Source organism: Vitis riparia, chromosome 12, assembly GCF_004353265.1.
Source record: "Vitis riparia cultivar Riparia Gloire de Montpellier isolate 1030 chromosome 12, EGFV_Vit.rip_1.0, whole genome shotgun sequence".
Classification (NCBI taxonomy): Eukaryota; Viridiplantae; Streptophyta; class Magnoliopsida; order Vitales; family Vitaceae; genus Vitis; species Vitis riparia.
In genome coordinates, this window is record NC_048442.1 from 1,235,640 (window position 1) to 1,258,300 (window position 22,661).

Here is a 22,661-nt window from a genome sequence, read left to right on the forward strand (position 1 = left end):
AGTTATCATGTACGAGCCATTGGAAAGTGGCTGAAGGTGAAGACCCACAGTGTCTAAACCCATTAATGGAACTTGACTACCATTTCTATTGACTTTTTATGGATTAAATCTTCATTGTTAAACCTATACCGGTTCAGGAAACAACCATCCTTTATGTTGTTGTCCCTAATGCGAGAAAAAAAATCCGGAATTTCCACTTTGCATTCTGAACTTGATCCTAGCAACCCTTAGCTCCGGGAGACTTTCTTTCTTCCATTTTTATCTAGTTCTATATTAGTTTAGTTTCAAACACCACTTTCAAAACAAATTTTATTTTCTTTTAAACTTTAAGTTTTTGGCAAAGGAACTCATCAGACTCAGTTTCTAATCTTGAGTATATCATTGGTAGAATGAAAACCCATCCCAGAGTTCGAACCTAGAGCTGCTATACTATAGTAGTTTTGCTACGCTAGTATGAGGTCATAGGATTTATAAATGTTTTTTTATTAAAATACCCGACTGAGCATGAATCAAAATGGCGCCGTTGCCGGGGATGGTGCCACTTTACAGTGATATGACCTTTTAGAGGCTACTTGTGATTTCCATCACAAGTTTGGTGAATTCCTTTTTCACTAACTTCATTTCCTTTCTTTTAATTGTAGAATTCCTTTTGTTTTCTTTCTAACCTTAACTTTCTTCTAGTTTTCTTTTGTTTTTGTTTTCTTTGTTTTGTTTTCAGGTAAGTTGTAACTTGTGCATGCCCTATTGGATTCGAGACCAAGAGGGAAGATTAGTAAGGATTGAGAATCCTCAAGACACAGAGTTGGATATCTGTGTAAACATCATGGACCTTTCACCAGAGAATCAGAATTCTCAACACGGTCAAGGGGGTAATCCAAATGCATATCTATCCATGAGGGATAGAATGCACCCACCAAGGATGAGTGCACCCTCATGCATCGTACCTCCTCTTGAGCAGCTGATTATAAGGTCCCATATTGTGCCCCTCCTACCAAATTTCCATGGAATAGAGAGTGAGAATCCATATGTCCACATCAAGGAGTTTGAGGAGGTGTGCAATACTTTTAGAGAGAGAGGAGCTTCAATAGATTTGATGAGACTCAAGCTATTCCCTTTTACTTTGAAGGACAAGGCAAAAATATGGCTTAACTCTTTAAGGAATTGGGTTGATCTTCAGGCCGAATTTTTGAAGAAATTTTTCCCCACCCACAGGACCAATGGGTTGAAGAGACAAATCTCAGATTTTTCTGCCAAAGAAAATGAGAAGTTCTATGAATGTTGGGAAAGGTATATGGAGGCCATCAATGCTTGTCCTCATCATGGCTTTGATACATGGCTCTTGGTGAGCTATTTTTATGATGGGATGTCTTCCTCCATGAAGCAAATTCTTGAAACCATGTGTGGGGGAGATTTTATGAGTAAGAATCCGGAAAAAGCCATGGACTTTTTAAGTTATGTGTCTGAGGTGTCAAGAGGATGGGATGAGCCCAACTCAAGAGAGAAAGGAAAGCTTCCCTCTCAACCAACCCAAAATCCAAAGGGTGGAATGTATGTGTTAAGTGAGGACATGGACATGAAAGCTAAGGTGGAAACAATGGCAAGGAGGTTGGAAGAACTTGAGTTGAAAAAAATGCATGAAGTCCAAGCCATTTCCAAGACACAAGCCCATGTCATGCCATGCACCATTTGCCAATCATGTGATCATGTGGTAGATGAGTGCCCAACCATCCCAGCTATGAGGGAGATGTTAGGTGATCAAGCCAATGTTGTGGGGTAATTTAGGCCCAACAACAACCAACCTTATGGAAACACCTATAATTCAAGCTGGAGAACCATCCAATTTTTCTTGGAAACCAAGGCCACTCCATACCAACCACAAGCCCAAACCCAAGCACCTCAACAAACCTCTTCAGTGGAGCAAGCCATTGCGAACCTAAGTAAAGTCATGGGTGACTTTGTGGGTGAACAAAAGGCGATCAACTCCCAATTGCACCAAAAGATTGAAAATATTGAGAGTTCTCAAAATAAGAGAATGGATGGGATGCAAAATGATCTATATCAGAAGATAGATAATATTCAATACTCCATCTCTAGGCTTACCAACCTCAACACAGTGAATGAGAAAGGAAAGTTTCCCTCTCAACCAAGCCAAAATCTAAAGGGTGTTCATGAAGTTGAAACCCAAGAGTGAGAGTCTTCAAAGTTGAGGGAGGTCAAAGCTGTGATCACCTTGAGGAGTGGGAAGGAGGTTGATCAACCCTTGCCTAAGGTGAGGCAAGATGAAGAACTCATGTCAAAGGGAACCTTGGTTAAAGAGAGCAATAACCAAGAAGAGAAGAGTGGGAAAAATGCATTCAAATCAAGCATTGAAGAAGAGCCAAGGATAGTGATTAAAGAGGATATGATGAAGAAACATATGCCTTCCCCTTTTCCTCAAGCTTTACATGGAAAGAAGGAAATCAAGAATTCATCAGAAATTCTTGAAGTCTTGAGACAAGTGAAGGTGAATATACCCTTACTTGATATGATCAAGCAAGTCCCCACATATGCAAAATTTTTAAAGGACTTGTGCACGGTCAAGAGAGGGTTACATGTGACAAAGAATGCATTCCTCACGGAGCAAGTAAGTGCTATCATCAAAATAAGTCTCCAGTTAAGTACAAAGATCTGGATGTCCACCATTTCAGTCACATTGGAGGGACACATGTGGAGAAATCTTTACTAGACTTGGGGGCAAGTGTGAATTTGCTCCCATATTATGTGTACAAGCAACTGGACTTGGAGGATTGAAGCCCACAACCATCACTCTCTCCTTAGCTGATAGGTCAGTCAAATCCCAAGGGGGTGATAGAGGATGTTCTAGTTCAAGTGGACAAATTCTACTATCCCGTGGATTTTGTTGTACTTGATATTGATCCCACTGTTAAGGAAACAAATTACGTGCCAATCATCCTTGGGAGACCTTTCCTAGCTACCTCCAATGCCATCATCAATTGTAGGAATGGGGTGATGCAGCTCACATTTGGAAACATGACCTTGGAATTAAACATATTCCACCTGTGCAAGAGGCATCTTCACCCAGAAGAGGAGGAAGGATTGGAGGAGGTGTGCTTGATCAACACTTTGGTTGAAGAGCATTGTGACAAGAATTTAGAAGAGAGCTTGAACAGAAGCCTTGGAGTACTTGAAGAAGGGTTACCTGAACCCTTTGATGTGCTAGCCATCATGTCTCCTTGGAGGAGACGGGAAGAGATCTTACCACTGTTCAATAAGGAGGATTCACAAGGAGCAGCTATGGAGGACCCTCCAAAGCTTGTTTTGAAGCCGCTTCCTGTTGATTTGAAGTATGCATATTTGGAGGAAGATGAGAAATGTCCAGTGGTGGTTTCTTCAAATCTTACAAGTGATCAAGAGGATAGTCTTTTGGGAGTCCTCAGAAAATGCAAGAAAGCCATTGGATGGCAAATTTCTGATCTGAAAGGGATTAGTTCTTTGGTGTGCACCCACCATATCTACATGGAGGAAGATGCAAAGCCAGTGAGGCAACCCTAGAGGAGGTTGAATCCTCACATGCAAGAGGTGGTAAGGGGTGAAGTTCTGAAGCTACTTCAAGCAAGGATCATATATCCCATTTCAGATAGCTTGTGGGTGAGCCCCACTCAAGTAGTCCCAAAGAAATCTGGAATTACTGTGATCCAGAATGAGAAATGGGAGGAAGTCTCTACACGTCCTACCTCAGGATGGAGGGTGTGTATAGACTACAGGAGGTTGAATTCAGTGACTAGGAAGGACCATTTCCCATTGCCTTTCATGGACCAAGTCCTTGAGAGAGTCTCAGGACATCCTTTCTACTGTTTTCTGGATGGTTACTCGGGGTACTTCCAAATAGAGATTGATTTGGAAGATCAGGAAAAGACAACCTTCACTTGCCCCTTTGGTACTTTTGTGTATAGGAGGATGCCCTTTGGTCTATGTAATGCTTCTGCAACTTTCCAAAGATGTATGCTAAGCATCTTCAGTGATATGGTGGAGCGCATCATGGAAGTTTCATGGATGACATCATGTATATGGAGGTTCTTATGAGGAGTGTTTGTTGCATTTAGAAGCTATCTCCAAAGATGTATTGAGAAAGACCTAGTGCTAAATTGGGAGAAGTGCATTTTATGGTACAACAAGGCATTGTCTTAGGAATATAATCTCCAAAAATGGCATTGAGGTAGATAAGGCAAAAGTGGAGCTAATTGTTAAGTTGCCACCTCCCACAAATGTTAAAGGAATTAGGCAATTCCTAGGACATGCCGGGTTCTATAGGAGGTTCATTAAGGATTTCTCAAAAATCTCAAAACCTCTTTGTGAACTCTTGGTAAAGGATGCCAAGTTTGTGTGGGATGAGAAATGTTAGAAGAGTTTTGAGGAACTGAACCAATTCCTCACAACCACACCAATAGTAAGAGCCCAAATTCGAAATTACCTTTTGAGGTAATGTGTGATGCAAGTGATCTTGCTATGGGGGCTGTTTTGGGGCAAAGAGAAGATGGAAGGCCCTATGTGATTTATTATGCAAGCAAAACTTTGAATGAGGCTCAAAGGAACTACACAACTACTGAGAAGGAGTTGTTGGCAGTAGTTTTTGCCTTGGATAAGTTTCGTGCCTATTTGGTAGGGTCCTCTATAGTGGTGTTCACTGACCATTCCACTTTAAAGTACTTGCTAACCAAGCAAGATGCCAAGGCAAGATTGATAAGGTGGATCTTTTTGCTTCAAGAATTCAATCTCCAAATCCGGGATAAAAATGGAGTAGAAAATGTGGTAGCTGACCACTTGTCAAGACTTGTGATAGCACATGACTCACATGGTCTACCTATCAATGATGACTTCCCTGAGGAATCTCTCATGTTAATAGAGGTAGCTCCATGGTATTCTCACATTGCAAATTACTTGGTTACTGGAGAAGTTCCAAGTGAGTGGAGTGCCCAAGACAAAAGGCATTTCTTTGCTAAGATCCATGCCTATTATTGGGAGGAGCCTTTTCTCTTCAAATATTGTGCGGATCAAATCATAAGGAAATGTGTTCCTGAACAAGAGCAATCAGGAATTCTATCCCATTGTCATGATAGTGCATGTGGAGGTCATTTTGCTTCCCAGAAAACAGCTATGAAAGTGATCCAATCAGGTTTTTGGTGGCCCTCTCTTTTCAAGGATGCCCACGCTATGTGCAAGGGATGTGATCGGTGTCAAAGGCTTGGGAAGCTAACACGCCGGAATATGATGCCCTTGAACCCCATCTTGATAGTGGATGTCTTTGATGTTTGGGGGATAGACTTCATAGGACCATTTCCAATGTCATTTGGACACTCCTACATTTTGGTGGGAGTGGATTATGTCTCTAAGTGGGTAGAAGCAATCCCATGTAGGAGCAATGATCATAAGGTGGTTCTCAAATTTCTCAAGGAGAACATCTTTTCAAGATTTGGAGTGCCTAAGGCCATTATCAGTGATGGAGGAACCCTTTTGCAATAAGCCTTTTGAGACTCTTCTAGCCAAATATGGGGTCAAGCACAAGGTAGCTACACCTTATCACCCTCAAACAAGTGGCCAAGTTGAGTTAGCCAACCGAGAAATCAAGAATATACTGATGAAGGTGGTGAATGTGAATAGGAAGGATTGGTCTATTAAGCTCCTGGATTCCTTATGGGCTTATAAGATTGCTTACAAGACCATTCTTGGAATGTCTCCTTATCGCCTTGTTTATGGCAAAGTGTGCCATCTTCCAGTAGAGGTTGAATATAAAGCATGGTGGGCAATCAAGAAGCTCAACATGGATTTGACAAGAGCCGGGTTGAAAAGATGTTTGGATTTGAATGAATTGGAGGAAATGAGAAATGATGCTTACCTCAATTCAAAAATTGCAAAAGAGAGGTTGAAGAAATGGCATGATCAGTTGGTAAATCAGAAGAATTTTGCCAAGGGGCAAAGAGTCTTGCTTTATGACTCTAAGCTTCATCTTTTTCCAGGAAAATTGAAATCAAGGTGGACGGGTCCTTTCATAATTCATGATGTGCAATCAAATGGAGTAGTGGAACTACTCAACTTCAATAGCACTTGAACTTTCAGAGTGAATGGGCATCGTCTCAAGCCCTATATGGATTCATTTTCCCGAGACAAGGAGGAATTCATCCTTCTTGATCCACCTCCAACATGAAAACACTTGGTTCATGGTTGAACTTAATCTCTTCAAAGACTAAAAAGTTCATCCTCTTTTTGTTTTCTTTTAAGTTGATTTTAGTTTAATCTAGTGTTTTTCTTGTGTTTATGCATGTTTTGATTTTTATTTTTGACTTTAATTTCATTCTAATGTGGTTTGAATTGGTTTTTTGTGTTAACATGCAGGTAGGAAAGCTTGAAGAATGAAAACAAGGCAAAACAGGGGAGAAAAGCCAAAATTCGCACCACCCAATCCTCTTGTGCGAAATTTTCGCACAACACATCCCCTTGTGCGAATTCTCTTTTGTGGCAAATTTTCAAAAAGCATGCTCTCGGTCCCTCCAAAAATCTCAATGCGAAAATGCACAGGAATGCGAACCTTGTGCGAATTCGTTTTTGTGACCAATTTTCAAAAAACATGCTCTCTGTCTTGGAGAACCACAGGAATGCGAAATTTTCGCACTACCCATCACCTTGTGCGAAATTCGTACTTCCTCTTTAAAAGCCATTTGTTCCTCTTCAATTCTAATCTTGTTCCTTTTCAATTCTCTCAACACCTCTCTTCCGATCATCCCTTTCCATCCATAAGGTCCTCTCCTTCATCATCTCCCATCCCCAATCCCACCATGGCAGCCCATTTCAAGAGCCTCACTCCATAGCCGCGGCCATCACTATTCACAACAGTCCACAGATTCCATTTTCAGCTCTGTCTCCTCCTTCCACCATCAAAAACCCTTCATTTCTTCACTTAACCCTCTAAATCCATCCCTAAACCAATCCCAACCTTGATTTTACCAAACCAAAACCTCAAGCTAAGGATTCAAGCCACGGTTTCTTCATAAGAAACCCATTGCTGTCGGCCATGGGAGCTTCAAATTCTCAATTCTTCTCTTGAAAAGCTCCCATTTCTAAGCTTAGCCACCATGAAAAACTCCTTTCCTACCTTAGCTAGCATTTCCCACCCTCAAAAGCCAAGAATTTTCACCATTTGAAGGAGCCACAAAATTCGCATTTGGACGGGTGAATAGTGCCTTGTGCGAATTTCGCACAACACACCACCCTTGTGCGAAATTTTAGCACCACATTCTCCTTGTGCGAAATTTTCGCACAACACCCCCCCTTGTGAGAATTTTTAGCTTCCTCATTTCTACCTCCCAAATCCCAAGCCTCTGAGCCTCATATCTTTGCTCCCTCATGACTAAGACTCGAGGAGGTTATGCCTCAACTCCCCAAAGCAGTCATATAGCCGTCCTTGTGCGGGCCCCACTAGATGCACCCTTGCATTTACCTGATTTTGCCCCTCAATGCAGATACCATACGAGGAGAACAGCTGCCACGCCTGTGGCCCCTACTCAGATTCCACCTAGGAGTCCTCCTACAAAAAAGGCCAAGACTTTAGATCCAGGAGAGTCCTCCAGAGCACCTCGAGATTCACAGTCTCAGCCTCCTCCCACCAGGCGCCCTATCCTTGCTAGCTCGCCCATTGAGGGCAACTCCGATTGCCGATCGAGAGCATTCCATGTTGAGGCATATTTTGATCACTATCTTATGCGACAACAGCCTGACTTGGGGGATTCATACCGCCTACTTGAGAGGTACCATCTTATACCCTTTATGACTCCGCCACAATTCTTTTATCCTCGAGTAGCTTTAGACTTTTACCAGTCTATGACTACTCGTGGCATCCCGGTACCCGCCTCGATCCTTTTTACCATCGATGGACGCCAGGGTATTTTGGGGGCTAGACAGATTGCCGAGGCTTTCCATATCCCTTATGCACCAGCAGATCCCGCTGCATATAGACGCTGGGCCCTACTTTCTGAGTGGGACATGGTTCGTATACTATCTCGAGGGACATCTTCAGCGAGGATCATTATGAGGACGGAGCTTCCCCCTAGGATGCTCCTAGTTGATGTGGTGCTTCGCGCCAATCTTTTTCCTCTTCAGCATAGAGTGCAGAGGCGCGGGGCCATTCTAGAGGCATTATTCCGTATCTCTGAGAGCTATTACTTTGGCCCCCATCATTTGATTATGGCCGCCCTCCTCTATTTTGAGGAGAAGGTGCATACGCGGCGTCTTACGAGGGCAGACTCCATTCTCTTACTTTTCCCTCGACTGCTATGCCATGTTCTGGCAATATGGGTTTCCCTGCAGACCCTCATTCTGAGCCCCGCCGCCATTGTCGAGAGAGTTTCTCTCTTGACCAATGGAATCAGGTACTTCTCCATCAGCATTCCCCAGAGTCTAGATCCGCGCCATCCACTTCAGCTCCCTCGGAGCTAGTACCAGAGGCAGCATCGTCTGATGCCCCACTTGTTGTTCTTCCTACCTCAGAGCCACCTATTACTATCCCTGGTGCAGAGTATCGTGGTTTGCTCGCTTCTTTCCAGACTCTGACCACTACTCAGACGGCTATTATGGAGCGGATGGACCACTTCCAGCTTCGGCAGGACCAGCAGACTCTCATTCTCCGTGAGATTCAGCAGCACCTTGGTCTTTTGCCACCAGCTCCACCTGTTGCTCCTGTGCCCTCAGAGCCTTCTGCTCCAGCTGATGATGCTACACCTGTAGCAGTACCTTCCACAATTGCAGCGGAGGACCCCTCCTATCCACCAAAGGAGCCTACTACTTGATCATACGATCACTCCTCTCCCTTTTTGTATCTATATTCTACATTTTTGGATGTCTTATATATTTTGGACCACTTTTATACTGGGATTGGATGTATTTCATGTTTATCTTGTATATTGTACTCTCTCAATTTATATAGACATCTTCCTTTTTGTGTATTTTAGCTATTCCTTTTTATTTCCTCTACTCATCACTCTTATGATTTATTTTTCTTTTGCAACATGTGGTTTCTCCTGTTCATTCAGAGTCCCTTACTATCAGGAGGTATCACTTCCTCCCTTTTATTATCACTTGCTTTTGGAACATTGGGGACAATGTTCATCTTAGTTGGGGGGAGAGTTGAGGAAGTAATTTTTTGGATTTTTGGTTAAGTTAGTTTGCTAACAAATTTTTTGCAAACTCTCTTGGTTTCTCAAAGATAAATTCTCAAAAGTAAATGGGAGAAATTAAATTCTTATCTTATTGCCATAGTCTTAGAGTTTGTATTATGCTTATTAAAGTTGATAAATTGTTGAAGCTCCTTTTGATTTCAATCTTAAGTCTTCCACTTTAAGCTTTTCACACAATGAACACATTAGATTCCAGTTATAAGATGGAAAACTTTCTCACCCCCCTAAACTTAGAAAATTTTTGACTTGGTGCCTTTAACCTCATTCTATTAGTGTTGGGACACCTTATAAAAGGCCAATGTGTCTTATGAAAAAAAATTTGCTTCACTTGCTTTGAAACCCGAGCAAGGTCCGAGGGGTATATGGTGAAAATCTTTGAAGCCTGGTGCCCTAAGCCTTTATTGGTTGGGAGTCACCGACCTCACTGCTCGTTACATGGGTGGATAGGTGGAGTATATATATATATATATATATATATATATAAAAGAAAAAGGGTGCGTTCTTAGCCTTTTATATATGGGGGTTAGTGTTGCTAAAGTTAGAAAAAAATCTTAGTTGGGGGGGAGAATATAGTTTGACATACTATAACTGGAAACTAAGCACCTTAACACTTAGATTTTTGTGGAAGTTTAAGAGTTGGTCCTTTGGGAGTGGAAATTATTTTGATACTCAAATTTGCATAATGCCCACTCTTTGCATGTTGTGATAGGTAAGTTATTTGATGACTCTTGTTGATGATTGAGTTTTATATCCTTGACTTGCCATGTGAGAGTTTGATCCAATCATGCCACTTGATTATTTTTTGGAGCGATCAGCATGATTTTATAAAATATTATATTATCTATTTTTCTTTATTTTTCTCTCCTTCATTGCTCAGGGACTAGCAATGTGTCAGTTGGGGGGAGTGATTACTACCCAAAAAGTGCTATTTTACGCCTTTAATTCATTATGTTTTAAGCACTTTTGTGTAGTAGTTCTCCATTCTTATTCCAATTGGCATGTTAAGGACCTAGCAATGACTTCTAATCATATTTGTGGCTAGTTTTAGTGTTTTGACATCTTTTTGGATCATTAAAGACAAGCCAAGCAAAAGAGAGAAGCAAAGAGAAGCAAAGAGAGAGTGAAGAAAACAGAGGACAGCAGCTGCAGTCTTCCTTCGCACTTTTGGAGCACTTCCCGAAGTCCATTTTCTACATGCTATATACCATTTCAAAGCTCAGGAAGTCAAGAATCTAACGTTTCAAACCGTGTACGGAGCTGAAATAAGGAAGATATGGCCTTCGGAAGCCAACTGCTCCAAGCATGTGCGAAATTCGCACAACACCTTCCTGTTGTGCGAAACTCGCATAACACCTTCTCCTTGTGTGAAATTCGCACAGCAGCCCACGCAAGTGCGAATTCTCCTCTGTTTTTGCCGACTCCACATGAGATCTTTTCTTATGTATTTTTTATGTAAATTCCTTTCTTATCCTTGTAACAAGCCAATCACAGGCTTTGCTTTTGTAAAGACTACAAGAGGGGTGGAAATCATCTCTCGACCATATGTGTTATGTTTTACACTTAGTGAAATATAGGGCTCTCGTGTTTTCTCTTTTCTCTCTACTATTTTCTTTTTCTTGGAAGCCAAACAACCTCTGAGGATGTTTTCCTAGAGGATGAGAGGCTAAACTTTTGGTTTCTTAGAGTGAAGGAAGCTAGGTGAAAAGTCCAGATGCAAAGGTGGAAAACTCTCATGCATTAAATGCAGGTAGTTGGAGTTCATAAATGGCTTTTAAATCTAAAGTTTTGCTTTAAATCCCTTAGAATCACTTTGAATGGCCAATACATGGTAAGCTTCAGGTCTCTGTGGATGCTTATTGCTAGATCCATATCAGTCCATTAGTTATCATGTACGAGCCATTGGAAAGTGGCTCAAGGTAAAGACCCACAATGTCTAAAGCCATTAATGGAACTTGACTACCATTTCTATTGACTTTTTATGGATTAAATCTTCATTGTTAAACTTATACCGGTTCGGGAAACAACCATCCTTTATGTTGTTGTCCTCAATGCGAGAAAAAAAATCCGGAATTTCCACTTTGCATTTTGAACTTGATCCTAGCAACCCTTAGCTCCGGGAGACTTTCTTTCTTCCATTTTTATCTAGTTCTATATTATTTTAGTTTCAAACACCACTTTCAAAACAAATTTTATTTTCTTTTAAACTTTAAGTTTTTGACAAAGGAACTCATCAAACTCAGTTTCTAATCTTGAGTATATCACTGGTAGAATGAAAACCCATCCCAGAGTTCGACCCTAGAGCTGCTATACTATAGTAGTTTTGCTACGCTAGTATGAGGTCATAGGATTTATAAATGTTTTTTTATTAAAATACCCGACTGAGCATGAATCAGTATACGACAAAAGTCTTTAAAACCCGGTGCCCTAAGCCTTGATTGGTTGGGAGTCACCGACCTCAATGCTCATTACAAAGGTGAATAGGTGGAGTTTAACATATTGTAGGTGCCTGGGTATTGAATTTCAATCTCAAAAGTCCAGGAAAAAATCTAAGGAGTTAGTGGTCGAAAAATCCTTAAAGCTTGATGCCCTAAACTTTGATTGGTTAGGAGTCATCGATGGATCCCCGTTACGTGGACACTTTAGGAAATAATACCTTTAGCATTGCACTCCTACAATGAAAAAAAAAATTGTGAAATAAAAGAGGTATGTTCTTAGCCCATTGGAGGTTGGTCAGTTTGCTAAAGTTTGAGGAAGAACTAGGTTGGGGGGAGAGGATAGTTCGAAATACTATAATTGGAAACTAATAAGCTTAACACACTTAGATTTTTGTAGAAAAATAAGGATTGGACCTCTTGGAGTGGAAATTATTTTAATGCTTAAATTTGCATAATGCCTATTCTTTATAAATTGTAATTAGGTAGGAGATTTGACGACTCTTGTTGAAGGTTGGGTTTTGCCTCTTTGATGTTCCATGAGAGAGTATAATCCGCATCATGCCACTTGAAATTTTTTTTTGGAGTGATTAGCATGATTTTGTAAATTATTTTACTGTCTATTCTTCTTTATCTTTCCTTCATTGCTAAGGAACTAGCAATATGTTAGTTGGGGGGAGTGATTACTACTCAAAAAGTACTTTTTTATAGCTTGAAACTAAATGTTTTAAACACTTTTGAGTAGTAGTTAATACCTTTTAACTCAATTGGCATATTAAGGAACCTAGCAAGGGTTACTAATTAGTTTTTAGCAAAGTTTGGTGTTTTTGGTAGCTTTTTTATCATTGAAACAAGCCAAGAATGAAGGAGAATTTGGTGAAATCCATGGCAATGCAAGTTAAAGCTCAAATACATGAAGAATCCAAGATTTGGAGCACTTCATAGCCCTTTGCCAAGCTAATCAGAGATGCAAGGAAGAAAACCAGAGGAAGAAATCCAACAAGTAGTTTTGCATGGCTGTACGAAATTTCGCATGGTGCACACCATGCGAAATTTCGCACACCATGCGAAACCACTTGAGGCAGCCAAAGGATTTCGCATACCATGCCAAATTTCGCATGGTATGCGAAATCTTCCTGTGCACCGATTCCGTTAGATTTTTATCTTCAGATATTTTGTGTAATTTCCTAGTTTCTCCTTGTAACCAACCTAGATATTTTTTTTATATATATCTTGTAGGTAGCTTATATATAAGAAGAGAGACAGAGGGATGAGAAGTTATGTATGTTTTTCATAAAAAACTTGTAAATTCTCGTACTAAGAAATATACAGAGCTTTTGCTCTGCCTTTCCTTCTCATTTTGTTTTCACTTTTCTTGCTAGCTAAACAACCTCTGAGGATGATTTCCTAGGGGATGAGTGGCTAGGTTTTATGTTTCTTGGAGTGATGGAAGCTAGGTGAAGGACCCGAATGCAAAGGTGGGAGTTGTCCTTGCTTTAATTTAAATGAAAGTAATTGTTAACCATTAATGGTCTTTATTTCAAGGTTTAGCTGTAAATCCCTTAAAATCACCTTGAATGGCCAATACTTGGTAAGCTTTTTGGATTCTATGGATGCTTATTGCTAGATCCATGGATGTCTATTAGTTATCATTTACGAGCCATTAGAAGGTGGTTCAAGGTGAGAATCACCTTGAATGGCCAATACTTGGTAAGCTTTTCGGATTCTATGGATGCTTATTACTAGATCCATGGATGTCTATTAGTTATCATTTAAGAGCCATTGGAAGGTGGTTCAAGGTGAGGGTCTTTAGTGTTTAAAGCCATTAATGGGGAGCAATTACCATTTCTCATGAATCCTTTGGATCAATTCTTAATTGCTAAATACAAAAACCGGTTCGGGAGATAACCATCCTTTATGTTATTGTCCCCAACGCGAGGAGAAGATCTGGAATCTCCCCTTTTGCCTAAGGAACCCGATCCTAGTGACCTAAAGCTCCAAGAGACCTTTTCTTTATAGTTAACTTCACTTATTATTTTTTGCTTAACTTAAAAATCACTATTTGCAACCACTATTCCATTTTCTTTAAAAACTAATTTTTATAAGGAAAAACACCATTTTTTTTCCTTCATTAACGTCAACTGTATGATGAAAACCCATCCTTATGGACGATCCTAGAGCCACTATACTATTTTAGCTATGCTATCCTAGTGTGAGGTGATTTAGGTTTTATAAATTTTGTTGATAACACCCGTCTGAGACAGAATCAAATGGCATGACTGCAATAGGGATGAATCAGATGGCAACAGGGATTCGTATTAGAGGCACCATGATATCTCATGGGATTGAAACAATGTGCCCCCTTAGGTAATCCAAAGGATATGTGATCATGAAATCTATGGCCACAATAATTCCTTTAGTGGAATTTGACATATGCTTCTTGGAACTAGAGTATGTTAGTTGATCACATAATAAGTGGGATTTGTAACTTAAGAATTAGAGAGGTAATCTAACACTACCTTGTTAGATTATGGACACTAGTTCATGGGGAGTCTAAATGCAATGGATAGTAAGTCATGGACCCTAACACTTGGTGTCTCATTGTAATATACATAGGGTAGTAGAGTGCAATTGAGTCAATTTCAAAATTTGATTATGAAGGAGCCGGTATTCGAATAGGTCCCTACTCTGAGCTCATATTCCTTGATGACACAATTTATGAGGGTTGGATGGGTTTTTAGTTCAGATTTGTGCATAAAGGCATTTTGGTAATTACACAAGGTTGCATATGGATAAGTAAGTAGTATTTCTAGACTAGGCTAATTAATTAATTAAGGTCTTGTATGGTTAATTAATCAATTTACAACTTTTTTGGGTTAGATTAAGTGACCCAAGCCCATGGTGGGCTAAAGTCACTTAAGCCTAGTAAGAAGCCTATAAATAACCCTTTAGGGATTAAGGTTTTCATGTCTTGTCATTTTTTCTCTACAGTCCAGAGAGAAAACTTTAGCCTCCATCCATGAGATCTTCACCATCTCAGTGCCACACACAAGGAAGAGTCATTGGGCAGAAGATCATGGTGTTTACGAGATCTATTACGACTTTGGAGTTATCTACATCGATTGGCATCGATCTGAGAACATCCAAATCAAAGGTATGTGACTTTATTCTCTAGATCTATGATTTTTGTGGTATCAATATTAGTTTTTGAATACCTGGTTTTCTGCTACGATAGATTTAGAGAGCCTAGGATAGATTTTCATTCACTCTATGAGATCCAAGGCATGGAAACGAAGTGACCCAGGGTTTCAATAATTGAACTGTTGATACTCATTTGGAGCTTAATGCTTGATAAGCCCTTACTAATGTACTCATTTGCCTGATCCCACTTTGTATTGGACCTTGGTTGGTAGCTTAATTTACCTCACTATTACTCGTCCAGATATTTCTTATATTGTGCACATTGTTAAGTAGTTCGTTGTATTTCCCATTAAAGTTTGTTGGGCTATCGTGCTTTGCATTTTGCACTATCTTCAGGGTACTCTCTACCAGAGTCTTGTCTTTCCTTCGATTTCCTCTTTGGAACTTTGTGCATACTCTGATGCTGATTAAGCTAGTGACTTGACCGATAATAAGTCTACTATTAGTTTTTGCATCTTCTTAAGTGGATCTCTTATTTCATGGATAGTAAAAAATAGAAAATTATCGTTTGATCTTTCATTGAGGCTGAGTACCATGCCATGGAAACTACCACAAATGAGATTGTATGATTGTGTTGGTTATTAAAAGATATGGGTGTACCTATTACTATTCTCTTTCATTTTTATTGTGACAACAAGAGTGCTATTCAGATTGCTTGTAATTTAGTTTTTTATGAGCAGACTAAACACATTGATATCGATTTTCATACTACTTGGCAAGAACTTCAGTGTGAGACCATTAATTTACCCTTTGTCTCTTCTTCCATGTGGATTGTCAACTTCTTCACAAAGTCTCAGATTGTTAAGCGATTTTGTGTTTTTGTTGGCAAACTCTTAATGCTTCTTACTACCGCATCATGAGTTTGAGGGGATGTTAAATAGTATTTTAGCTTATTTACTTCATATTATCAATAAGGATAAAATAGTTTTTTAGTTTTTCTTGTTGGCTTATATAAAGCTTTTTATGTAATCTGTTTCTTAAGTTTTTGCTAATGAAACCTTAGTTTTCTTTTTCTATTTTTCTTCTTCTTTGTTTTTGCCATTCTCACACTATGATGCTAGATAAAGGAGGAAAATCCACACGATGTGAAAAATCAAAGGTAAGTCAAGATTTAGCTAAAAACAAAATGAGTGGTGCTAAACCAATAGGACAAGCTGATGGAGATAGGAAAGGATATCCCTTGCGATGAATAAAAGAAGTATGGGCAATGCAAAATCAATGAACTCAATCTTTAATGCAATAAGTAAAAATGAGTTTCAAAGAATAACCACATGTTGATCAGTTAAGGAAGTTTCAAAGAAGTGCTATGCTTGTGCACTAGCAAGGAATGCTTATGTTCCCTTAACCAATGCTCAAACTCCCTTAACCAACACTTTGTTCAAGGCATAATTTCCAAAGAAAAAAAATTAAATGTTGTGATTTTTTAATTCTTTCCATATTTCAAAATAACTTTTTGGAAATTTAGGCTTCTAGTCTACTAGGGTTTCATCCCTAGAAATATTATGCTTGAAAAAACTTTTTTCCTCAATGAAAATTTTGGAAAAGGGATTTTTAACCTTTTCGTATCCTAATACTCTTGGAAAGTTTGTGATTTCTTCTTGGGTTCATGAGAAAATTCTCCATCCCTTCCAGGTGTTGATGTTAAGATAGAGCCCTTAAAAGTATGACATAATGTAATAATAAATGGACTACATTAATATTTATATTATGATTTGAATTTTCTATTCACTATCCTATTAATGTATTATACATGTTGAACATTTAGACTTGCATTACTTGCATTGTAGATGATTTGAGTGCATTAGAAATTGCATAGAAGATCTAAGTCACTGGTTCCTTACAAGTTGATGACCTATCTATAGCTAGTTCTTGGACATAGGTAATCCATCTGCGGTTGTAGCGTACAAACTTTTGGAGGGATGACTTATCTAGTCATTGGGATGAGTTTCCCATGGTGAGTGCACTAGTGTGTATGGTTACACAAAGGATAGGATCTATAATAAAGTATGACATTGGCTATCGGGTAGTCATGACCTCACTAAGCTATTATATTTCATGAGCTCTCAACCTTAAATAAATATTGAGTTAATGCTATTGTTTTTAGTGCCTTTGACCTACGAGTGAGATCTTAAGGTGGTCATAGATTCCCTATGGATTAGATCACTATTGATTAAGGCATGTGGTGATAGGTATTTTCAATATAAGCACCATGATATCTCATAAGATTGAGGTAGTATGTCTTTTTGGGTTATCCTACGGATATGTGATCATAAAATTTGGAGTTGTAGCAGCTCCTTACATGGAATTTCTTATATGCTATTGGAAATCTAGAGTATATCGATTGATAACATAATAGGAGGATTTGAAACTCAAGGATGGTAAAGGTAATCTTGAGAGGTTAATAACATTAACCTTTTTAGACTACAAATATCAATTCATAGGAAGCTTTCATGTAGTCGCTAGTAGGTCACAGACCCTAACTTTATATCTTGATTTTATATCATATGATATTAAAGTACATTTGATTCCTTTTAGTGGGATATTAAGTCAACTTCAAAATTAGATTTTAAAGGAGTTAATATTTGCATTAAAGGAAAAACTATCCTAGACTTTTTTAGATATACATTACGAAAGCATATAGGTGTTTCCAAACATAGATTTAGAGAATAGGAGCTATAACTATAATTTAGATGTTCCCAAATTGATTCCAGTTGGTGAAGAGATGATGCGAATCTAAAAAACCAATAGATTTTTCATTTGATATATCTCTTTCCAAATCTTGGCATATAAGGATAGTTAAATCATTTCTCTGTGTGGGAGTAGAGGCTAGGGTTCCTCTTTCTAGAAAATTGAATAGCATAAGATAAATTCCTTATCAAAGTTTATATAGGCTTACCTTTAGGCTTTGGAAGACTAAATAGCAGAAGGATGCAAGTCCTAAACCACTTGAAGGGGTTTATACGGGCTTACCTTTTGGGCTTAAATGACTTGAGCTCATCTAGGGTTTAGGTCACTTAATCTAGTCTACTAGGTTCTAAATAGTTAATTAGCTCTATTGGGCTCTAATTAATTAATCAACCCAATCCAAAAAAACCATTCATAAGCTATCGTGCAACCTTGCATATCAACCAAAACACCCTTATACACATATATGAATAAAGAACCCAAATATCCCTCAAATAATATGTCACTAAGGAATATGAACTCCAACATGGACTATTAGGACCCATAGGAAAATATTGGCTCCCTCATAATCCAATTTTGAAATGAACTCAACATCCTACTATAGAGATTCAATTGCATCCCAATATTCTATGACATTAAAACGAGATGTGAAGCTCGAGTTCTTTATCTACTAACCATTGTATGCAAGCTCCTCATCAACTGGTGTTCGTGATCTAACAATGTAAAGGGTATTAGCCTCTCAAGATTACCTCTACAATCCCTAAGTTTCAAATCCTCCTATTATATTATCAAGTGACATAATCTAGCTCTCAAGAGCATATGTCAAATTTCCACTTAAGGAAATACCATAACCATAGTTTTCTTGATCACATATCCTTGTGATCACCTAAGAGGACACATTGTCTCAAACCTATGAAATATCTTGGTGTCCATCTTGAGAATAACTATTGTCACATGCCTTAATCAATAGTGACCTAATCCATAAGGAATATATGACCACCTCAAGGTCTCACCCTTAAGTTAAAGTCATTAAAGACCTTACCACTAACTTGGTATTCTCTCAAGGTTGAGAGCCCATACAACATAATAGTTTAGTGAAGTTAGGACTACCACATAGCCAATGTTGACTCAACATAAGTCTCATCCAATGTGTAATAATACAAACTAGTGCACTCATAATGGGAATCTCATTCTAATGATCAAGACAAGTCGTTCCTCCAACTAGGAGGTAGTGCACTATAGCCTCAAATAGATTGTCTAAGTCCATGAACCAATTGTGAACAATTCATCCACTGGCAAAGAACCCATGACTTGGATCTTATATGCAACTCCTAATGCATCCAAGTCATGTACAATGCAAGTGATGTTATGTCTAAATGCTTAGAAAGGATAATGCATGAATTATATAGAGAAATGGGAAATTGGAATCATATTATAAATAATGAAAATCATTATTGTTACATAATGCCACACTTTTAAGGGTTCCATACTAACAATTTTCCATTAGCTCTCAAAGCATTTTAGGAATGCATCTAACACCTATGTTATCCCTATGACCATCAAAGACTCGACTTGATAAAGTGTTTTGCTCTTAACTCAAAACTTTCATATTGTTCACATGTTTCTTTTTATTTGGTTCTTGAACAAATTTTGTATCCCTTAAGGGCTTGAGGAGTTTACTAAGGCCATGATTGGTGTTGCGTCACGAACATGAGATTAGGAGTAGATTCTGGGTTTTAAGTCTTAGGAATAGCAACTACTAGATAAATATTTGTACTTTTTCTTCATATTTAGTAGATTATAGCTATATGGTCTTTAAATCTGCAAAAGGCATTGGGAGGCTTTATGAGTGGTTTTCCATGTAAATCATTGTCTCTTGGTGCAATTAAATTTCTTAAAAAGACATTTTAAAAATAAAAATTGGGGCTAAAAAGAAATAACTACCTATTTACCCTCTCAGGTATTCCATAAGCAAGATCTAAACTTTTACTTCGTGTACTTTCCTATTATTTACACTTCTTTGAAGACTCAAGATTATTGTAGAATCAACCTAGGATTAAATGGGTAAGGTTGAGTTTATTTAGAAAAATGAAAAAAAAAACAACATAGATTTGACTAATTGAAATTAGGAATAAAACTAACAATTGGAAAGAATTTTAAATCTCTAATTTAACAAGAAAAATCATTCCAAATAATTAGAAAACTTGAAAAAAGAATTTTAAATGAGAATTTAAAGACGAAAAAAAAAATATTTCCAAATCCTTGAAGAAATACGGAAAAAAAAATTTAATTTAAAAATCTAAAAAGGAAAATGTTTATAAATATTTTTTAACTTAAAAAAAAAAAAAGAAGGAAAATCTTTCCAAATCTTTTTAAGAGTCATAAGTTCCCTAAATTGTTTTTGGTAAAATATGATATTTTTTTAAGATTCCTAAGTTTTCTATTTTTTTTTTATGGTAAAATGTGGTTTCTAAATTGATTTCAATGTCACTAAGTTTTCTCTAATACATGCTTATTGGAAGAGTTCTCTCAAACTCATGCACTTAAGCTTTAAGACATTATTTTTTGCACCTAACTCAAAACTCTCATATTGTTTGTGTGATTCTTTTTCTTTGGTTCGTGAACAAGATTTGCATCCCCTCAAAGGCTTAAGAAGTCCACTAAGGAGCACATCTGGGGCTATGTTGCAAACATGAGATTGGGGTAGGTTTTAAGGTATAAGTCTTAAGAAGTAGCAATCATCAAGTAAATCTTCGTACCTTTTATATATATATATATAATTAGTGGAATATATCTATATGATTTTTGAGCTCATTACGTCTAAAAAGTCATTAAAAGGCTTCATGGTTAGTCTTCTATGTAAATTGTTGTCTATTGGTGTGATTCAATTGCTCTACTTCATCTTTTATTCTTAAAGAGACATTTTAAAAATAAAAATTTACTCTAAAAACAAATAACTACCTATTGACCCTGCCCCCCATCCTTTTTCTTCCAAGTTATCCATAAGTAAGATCTAACCTTTAATTTTGCATACTTTCTTATGATTCACATTGCTTTTGAATATTCAGGATTTTTGTAGAATCAACCTAAGATTAAATAGGTAAGTATGGTTTAGTTAATTGAGAATAATGACATAAAAGACATAGAGTTGACTTATGGAAATTAGGAAAAAAATTAATTTGAAAAGAATTTTAAATCAAGAATTTAACAAGAAAAATATTTCAAAATAATAAAAACAATTTGAAAAAAAATAAATTGAGAATCTAAAAAGGCAAATCTTTCCAAATAATTCAAGAAATTTGGAAAGGAATTTAATTTAAAGATTCAAAAAGGAAAATGTTTCTAAATCTTTTTTAACTTAAAAAAAAAAAAAACTTTCCCAATCCTTCTTAGAGTCTTAAGTTTCCTAAATATTTTATGGTAAAATATGAAATCTTTTTAAGATTCTTTAAGTTTTCTAAATTATTATTTTTAATAAAATATGATTTCTAAATTGATTCCAAATCCATTAGGTTTTCTTTAATATATGCATATTGGAAGAGTTGTCTCAAGAATTCATGTGCCGAAGCTTTAAGTCATTATTTTTTGCACTTAACCTCAAGGGTTTGAGGAATCCACAAGGAGCATGTGCGCTGCTACGTCACGAATGTGAGATTAAGAATTTAACAATAAAAAATCCTTCCAAATAAAAAAAAATAATAATTTGAAAAGGATTTTTAAATTGACAATTTAAAAAGGAAAATCTTTCCAAATCTTTAAAGAAATATGAAAAAGGAATTTAATTCAAGGATGTAAAATGAAAATGTTTCTAAATAATTTTAACTTGAAAAAAAAAATTCTTTCCAAATCTTTTTAGGAGTCTCAAGTTTCCTAAATTATTTTTTGTAAAATAGGAAATCTTGTCAAGATTCTTAAGCTTCCTAAATTATTATTATTATTATTTTTCATAAAATATGGTTTCTAAATTTATTCCAAGTCCACTAGGTTTTCTCTAATGTATATCTATTAAAAGAGTTCTCTTAAGAACTCAAGCGCCTAAGCTTTAAATCATTATTCTTTGCACTTAACTCAAGACTCTCATATTGCTCACATTGTTCATATTCTTGTTGTAAGAGATGTTCGCATTCTCTCAAGGCATCGAAGAGTCCACTAAAAAGTACACATAGTGCTGCATGATAGATGTGAGATTAGATTTAGGTGTTGGAGTGTAAGTCTTAGGAAATAGTAACCTCTAAGTAAATCTACATACCTCTTCTACATGTTTAGTGTATTATAGCTTTGTGGTCTTTGATCTCATAGTTTTTGTATTTGTAGTCTTTATGAGACATTGTGGGTGGTTTTATACATAAATCACCATCTTTTGTATGATTGAGCTTCTCTACTTCATCTTTAATTTTTAAAGAGACATTTTAAAAATAAAAATTTGGGCTAAAACCCCAACCCCAACCCCATCCCCATCCCCCTCCCCCACCCCAAAGGTATTCTTTAAGCAAGATCCAACTTTTAACTCTAAAAGATCATTTTTGGACTAGGTCTTTTGTCCATCATCTTTGCCAAGACCCTTTGCACTCCTTTTCTTCATGTTTTAGGTAAGATTAGTTTAGGATTTAATTTCTTTTAGATGTAATTTTGCTTTGGTTACTTTCATTTATTATTGAACTCTATTTTGGTAAGTATTTCTTCATATTTATATTGTGTATTTTGGTTTTTGACCTTTATATATGGAGGCAATAATTCTTTCTTTGCAAATCTAGCTTCTTGTATTAGGAACAGAGCTCTTTATAAGGGGTAAACTCCCATGGTAGTTTTATAACAAGCTCTTCATTTCTAATGTATAAATTTTATATTTTGAGTTTTCATATTTTGTTCATCTCATAGATTGTGTAAATTGTTTGCTACAAAAGACCATGAGAGGGAAGTTTAAAAACATGCTCGCTTACTAACATGTTTTGCATTAGCTTAATCAAAGTTTTCAATCATCCTTCTCCCCTATTTTTGGCAATTGTCAACACCTTCTTCCTCATAAACACTCATTCATTCCACCTCAATTAATTGCCTAAACTTCTAACACCATTTTCACACTCTTCTTTAGCCTCTTCAACTCGCTCTTGGGTTTGAC

The 22,661-nt window shown here is 37.3% G+C and overlaps 1 protein-coding gene and 1 non-coding gene across 2 annotated transcripts in view; both read right to left on the minus strand.

Annotated features, from left to right (window-relative positions):
• The window catches only part of LOC117926766 (disease resistance protein At4g27190-like), a 39,877-nt gene that overhangs the window by 15,162 nt on the left and 2,054 nt on the right, over positions 1 to 22,661 (minus strand). The window lies entirely within an intron of this gene.
• LOC117927406 lies at positions 1,220 to 1,326 on the minus strand. The gene has a single exon (XR_004653335.1). It is a non-coding gene; the product is annotated as a small nucleolar RNA R71 (small nucleolar RNA).